Consider the following 7,146-nt stretch of genomic DNA (forward strand, 5'->3'; position numbering starts at 1 on the left):
AACGAAGTAAAAAAATTGAAGAAAAGACTTGCTAGGAAAGGGGCACCAGAATTTTTTCTGTCTTAAAACTTGAAAACACCTGCTCATATTTCTACTACCTCTGAGACAGGCGTTGGACATAAACAACCTGAGAGGGAAAAAATTACATTTCACACACCCGATCTACTGGGGTATTACTTTAATAATGCTATAGAAAATAGAAAAATGTAATTCAGTGGCGATTAAATATGCTTGAACTGTCCGTAGAGACAGCTCTATGTTTCGGAGTAACACACAAGTTTGTACAGTGACATGAACAGAATGTACGCTCCGAAGTTTAATTCGTTGAGCCGTCACTCACTGGACTCGTTGGAAGACAGATGAAACTCGTATGTAGCTAGATGTTTGAAGTTACTGCATCTGTTCCTTCGTAACAGACTATTGTATAGACCACTGTTTATAACCACTGCTTTGGCACCAAGAAAGTTCATGAAGGGTCGTTCAAAGGTTAAGCAGAGAGTCATAGACCCACTTTTGCGTTTAACTCATTCGTCGATGTTCGACTGAAATCTCATCCCTACCACGACTTACGCATTCGGTAGCAGTGCGGTGAAGTCTCCATACAGGCAGTGTCTTCAAGGGGACACCAGCCATGTCAATACCGTTTAGCAGCCGAAACAGGAGATAATGTTAGCAAGCATTCACGTATGTTTGGCTGCAGAGGGTGGCGACCTTCTAGCGCTTTTAACAAGTGTTATTTAATCAGGCGACTAACCTGAGACGGTTGTCATCCATAAAAAAGCATGAAACACGTCATTTCAGACTAAGGGTCTTAGACTGTTTGCCTCAGATTCAAAGTTCTAGAGATTTCCCACATTATGTGTTTTGTTAGTTTTATGACTTTATGTAGGGTAGACGGCCGTTGTGGCCGAGCGGTTCTAGGAGCTTCAGTCTGGAAACGCGTGCCCGCTACGGTCGCAGGTTCGAATCCTGTTTCGGGCATGGATGTGTGTGCTGTCCTTAGGTTAGTTAGGTTTAAGTAGTTCTAAGTTCTAGGGGACTGATGACCTCAGATGTTAAGTCCATAGTGCCCAGAGCCATTTGAGCCATTTATGTAGGGTGTTGAACCACACCCCACTGAATAAACAAAACTGAAAATGAATCACTGGAACACACGTTATATTCGACTGTGAAGCATGTTACACAATCGTCTTCAGCTGTTATGTACTTTGGTTAAGAGTAATCCGACATATATGTTGTAATTACGTTGTAACAGTTATTTTTTTAGCATCAAAAATTCCAAGTCACTGAGGAGAAACCATTTACAATAAAATAAATGTAATTTTCTGTGGCCTGAAAAGACTTACGTAGACCTAAAATAACCAAGCACAAAATATCCTTTTGGCAACGACAGAACAAGGCCAAATATATAAAAATTCAATGTGGTCGTACAAAAGGCCAACAGGCAACAACAAACGCTTTCAAATTGTCTGATACTCTTCCACAATCACAAAGCTTCCAATTGCAAAAGATAATTAATTCATTTACGATCAGTAACTCTCAGTCTCAAACTTCTTGGCAGATTAAAACTGTCTGCCGGACGGAGACTCGAATTCGGGTCCTTTGCCTTTCGCGGGGAACTGCTCTACCAAGTGAGCTACCCAAGCACGACTCACGCCGCGTCCTCACAGCTTTATTTCTGGCAGTACCTCGTCTCCTACCTTCCAAACCTTACAGAGGCAAAGGTCCCGACTTCGAGTCTCGGTCCGGCACACAGTTTTAATCTGCCAGGAAGTTTCGTGTCAGCGCACAGTGCAGGGCGTGAGTCGTGCTTGGGCAGCTCAGTTGGTGGAGCACTTGCCCGCGAAAGGCAAAGGTCCCGAGCTCGAGTCTCGGTTCGGGACACAGTTTTAAATTGCCAGGAAGTTTCATATCAGCGCACACTCCACTGCAGAGTGAAAATCTCATTCTGGAAACATCCCCAGGCTGTGGCTAAGCCATGTCTCAGCAATATCCTCTATTTCAGCAGTGCTAGTTCTGTAAGGTTCACAGGAGAGCTTCTGTAAAGTTTGGAAGGTAGGAGACGAGGTCCTGGCAGATGTAAATCTGTGAGGAGGGAGCGTGAGTCGTGCTTGGGTAGCTCAGTTGGTAGAGCACTTGCCCGCGAAAGGCAAAGGTCCCGAGTTCGAGTCTCGGCCCGGCACACAGTTTTAAGCTGCCAGGAAGTTTCATATCAGCGCACACTTCGCTGCAGAGTGAAAATCTCATTCTGGGAACTTAAGAGTCTAGCACTACCTTGCCCTACTCTCACTACTGACACCTGAGAACTAAGTCACCAACTACGATCAACGCTACCAATTTATTACATATATGACAATATAATCCTTTAAGGCAATAACAAAAGTACAAGAGTGAACCATTTGCTCATTCGTGAAAATTCAATACTTAACCAACTCCTCAAATAACTGTATAAACAAATGATTCACACTCGTGCAAAAAACGATCAAATTCTCTTTTAATTTTCTTAATCACGACTGCAGTGTATACTGAAACAATTATGCCTGCTCTGAACATTATTGCACAAATTGCGTTCCATCAATGCAAGCAAACGATTACTCGCCACTTGCAGACTGACATTCATGAAGTTGTTTTGCAAGTGGCTACACTCAAATCACGTTCCCACGTAATACGGTACACCAGATAAATGTCAAAGACGCCAGGCTACTCTTTTGGTACTACTGTGCGTCCGACCAATTAAAGACAGCAACTACTGTGGCAGGTTGTCTTTCACATGGCTGCCTTGTCCGTGCTCACCGTTGTTTCTTGCGGCAATACAACTTGAGGCCCTCCATCTTGGATCATCCCAAAACTTTCTTCTTCATGGTACACTCCTGGAAATTGAAATAAGAACACCGTGAATTCATTGTCCCAGGAAGGGGAAACTTTATTGACACATTCCTGGGGTCAGATACATCACATGATCACACTGACAGAACCACAGGCACATAGACACAGGCAACAGAGCATGCACAATGTCGGCAATAGTACAGTGTATATCCACCTTTCGCAGCAATGCAGGCTGCTATTCTCCCATGGAGACGATCGTAGAGATGCTGGATGTAGTCCTGTGGAACGGCTTGCCATGCCATTTCCACCTGGCGTCTCAGTTGGACCAGCGTTCGTGCTGGACGTGCAGACCGCGTGAGACGACGCTTCATCCAGTCCCAAACGTGCTCAATGGGGGACAGATACGGAGATCTTGCTGGCCAGGGTAGTTGACTTACACCTTCTAGAGCACGTTGGGTGGCACGGCATACATGCAGACGTGCATTGTCCTGTTGGAACAGCAAGTTCCCTTGCCGGTCTAGGAATGGTAGAACGATGGGTTTGATGACGGTTTGGATGTACCGCGCACTTTTCAGTGTCCCCTCGACGATCACCAGTGGTGTACGGCCAGTGTAGGAGATCGCTCCCCACACCATGATGCCGGGTGTTAGCCCTGTGTGCCTCGGTCGTATGCAGTCCTGATTGTGGCGCTCACTTGCACGGCGCCAAACACGCATACGACCATCATTGGCACCAAGGCAGAAGCGACTCTCATCGCTGAAGACGACACGTCTCCATTCGTCCCTCCATTCACGCCTGTCGCGACACCACTGGAGGCGGGCTGCACGATGTTGGGGCGTGAGCGGAAGACGGCCTAACGGTGTGCGGGACCGTAGCCCAACTTCATGGAGACGGTTGCGAATGGTCCTCGCCGATACCCCAGGAGCAACAGTGTCCCTAATTTGCTGGGAAGTGGCGGTGCGGTCCCCTACGGCACTGCGTAGGATCCTACGGTCTTGGCGTGCATCCGTGCGTCGCTGCGGTCCGGTCCCAGGTCGACGGGCACGTACACCTTCCGCCGACCACTGGCGACAACATCGATGTACTGTGGAGACCTCACGCCCCACGTGTTGAGCAATTCGGCGGTACGTCCACCCGGCCTCCCGCATGCCCACTATACGCCCTCGCTCAAAGTCCGTCAACTGCACATACGGTTCACGTCCACGCTGTCGCGGCATGCTACCAGTGCTAAAGACTGCGATGGAGCTCCGTATGCCACGGCAAACTGGCTGACACTGACGGCGGCGGTGCACAAATGCTGCGCAGCTAGCGCCATTCGACGGCCAACACCGCGGTTCCTGGTGTGTCCGCTGTGCCGTGCGTGTGATCATTGCTTGTACAGCCCTCTCGCAGTGTCCGGAGCAAGTATAGTGGGTCTGACACACCGGTGTCAATGTGTTCTTTTTTCCGTTTCCAGGAGTGTAGTTCAGCAACTGACTTGGTCACCGTTTCTTCCCACTCATATGTTGTTCAGCCCCAGAGTTCACGTGGCCGCCCATCTGCAAGCAGATGTTGCTTGTTGTGATTGCTGCAGCTGTCGACCACCACCACCAACAGCTGTCGACAGCTAGAAAACTTGACTAATTTTGTATGAGAGCAATGTACAGACTTCTCACTATCTGTCGCTTGACAGGTGCTGCCTTCTGTTGTTCATCACTAGAATTACTTAGAAAGAAACAGTAGGGAATGTAACAGCTGCTGTCGCGAATGAGCTAATATGTGATCATACTGACGTCGTTTTGAGAGTGTATTCGTTAGGTTTCGCAGTTTGCCGTAACTCTGCTACAAACACGCGGTCCCAGTGTGCGGGCCACGGGCGAGCCAAGTCTCTGACTGAATCGGTTTTGTTCGTTCTTTCCCGAAAGTATTCAAAATTTCTTTTAGTGTTGCGGTATGACTATTTTTGTCGGCACAATTCACTCATTTCGGCAGAACCGCTGGTGTCAGCAATGCTTCTTCTTCGCTATTTGTTCGTAGTATGAAGGACGTTCTTGGGGCCAGTGGATTTTTTGCAGACAAAGTGACAGTTTAGCTGTCTATCGGCACAAGCCTTGAAAAATAAATAGGAATGACAGAAAAAGAGGGATGAGGATTCTTAATATATATTATCCTGTCGTATAAGTGACGGGGACTGTAAACTTGCTAGGAAACGATATTACAGCAGAGGTCATTTAAAGAGTTAGTTAACAATAAAAAGTCAAAGTACGTTGCTTAAATCAAGGAGCAAACCTGAAACGATTTTTCGATTTAAGACTCGCTATTATTGAATTTATGAAGCGAAAAGGAGTGCTGGAACGAAAATTAGAACAACCGGAATGGATTGCAGACCTGGCATTCTAAATGGACCTGACTGTACACTACCCACAGGAAGACAACGCGAGGTGAGGAACAACTTCCTTCTGATTTGATGGAGATGCATTTAAAAAGTAAATCGCGTTATAGAGGGGATACATTTCACAAACACAGCCCAGTTTCCTAATCCCACTGCCCAAAAAAATGGCTCAAATAGCTCTGAGCACTATGCGACTTAACATCTGAGGTCATGAGTCCCCTAGAACTTAGAACTACTTAAACCTAACCAACCTAAGGACATCGCACACGTCCATGTCCGAGGCAGGATTCGAAACTGCGACCGTAGCGGTCGCGCGGTTCCAGACTGAAGCGCCTAGAACCGCTCGATCACTGCGGCCGGCAGCCCACTGCCATCAAAGGAAACGTGAGGTTTGAAGAATTCATTTGCGTCTCGAAAGAATTACAAATACAGCTTCCTGAACGCTTTGAGGACGCTATGACTCTTACACCTGTTTTCGAGACAATTTCCGAATCAGCTGAAAGGGCCCCTGTGCCTGTGCAGATGTATCTGATTGGCCTGGAAGGGCATTCCTGTATTAATGACACATCCTTTTGCATTAAAACCGTCCAGTCCGTCTATACTTGCTTTCCTCGGGTAGAGTTTCCACCTCTCCATAATGAAGTCGCAAAAGTGCTGCAATATTTCGGTCGATATAGTTGTGTGTAAGACCTTTTTTTCAATCTTGAAAGTAAATAAATCATGATCACATGGCAACCTGAGTGCGAAAATCTGTGAAATTGCTAGGAAACGATATTACAGCACCATTCAGAAATAATTTAAAGAATTAGTTGACATTGAAAGAGCAAAGAATAAGTATGGAAATTATATATATTACAGCTGTTCGTATACCGACATTTTGTACCAGATAAAAATTATGTCTTCAGTGCGCCAACAATAAGTAATACTGAAAATTTGTTTTGTTTGTGATTTATGGTCTTCATCACTGTCAAATATAAAACCATGCGATACGCAGTACGACTGCACTGAAATTTAAATGCGTCACGTTTGCTATGTCCGCCTCTCTCTCACCCCCCCCCCCCCCTCTTCCCCCACGCACACACCTCCCGCTCTGCGTGGCGTGGCACTGGGGGAATGAGCAGCGAAGTTGAATGCTATGTCACTCGTGCCAGGCCACGGCCCATGAGCCTGAATAGTGGCCGGCCCTGCCTTAAATAATGGAGTAAATGGCCAGTTTTCTAGGCCCGACGTGATTCTAAGTGGCCAGTCTTCAAAGTGTCAGGCAACGAGGCACTCGTGCGTTGCGGGTCAGTCTAGTTGGCGCCTGCTACGTGTACATGGTAGAGATGGGCAAACTGAAACACGTAACTGTTTCGAAACAAATGAAACAGTACAATGTAATGTTTCGATAGGCTGTTTCGAAACAGTGAAACAGTTTGTGTTTTGTAATCTAATAAACATACACATTTTATCATCTTGAATGTCTACTGTATAAGTATGTCCATATAAACACAAATGAGGTGCGAGAGTGCTAATCATCTCGCAGAAAGTATGAAACTATCAAAATGGTTCAAATGGCTCTGAGCACTATGGGACTTAATAGCTGTGGTCATCAGTCCCCTATTACTTAGAACTACTTAAACCTAACTAACCTGAGGACATCACACACATCCATGCCCGAGGCAGGATTCGAACCTGCGACCGTAGCAGTCGAAACTATCACTTTGGCGTCTTCGTATTTCCTGCAGCAAATGTGCTGCTTTCATGTCGTGTGACTTTCATACTTTTCAATTGGCTGAGGACAGCCATAGCTGAAGACAGAAGAACCACCACGAACGGAACTGGAGGTGGGAGCAAACTGCAGCAACAACGGATAAGCTACTGGGATTCCCACATTCCGTTAGTATGGGTAATATACCCATCCTGCTAATTTCCTGGCACACAAAGGGAATCATTGAGGATAATAGGCA

The 7,146-nt window shown here is 46.4% G+C and overlaps 1 non-coding gene across 1 annotated transcript; it reads left to right on the forward strand.

Moving 5' to 3' along the window:
- Positions 1–2,108: 2,108 nt before the first annotated feature.
- On the forward strand, positions 2,109–2,183 carry Trnas-cga (transfer RNA serine (anticodon CGA)). The gene has a single exon. It is a non-coding gene; the product is annotated as a tRNA-Ser (tRNA).
- Positions 2,184–7,146: the final 4,963 nt, after the last annotated feature.

The sequence above is a fragment of the Schistocerca serialis genome, chromosome 1, assembly GCF_023864345.2.
Source record: "Schistocerca serialis cubense isolate TAMUIC-IGC-003099 chromosome 1, iqSchSeri2.2, whole genome shotgun sequence".
Classification (NCBI taxonomy): Eukaryota; Metazoa; Arthropoda; class Insecta; order Orthoptera; family Acrididae; genus Schistocerca; species Schistocerca serialis.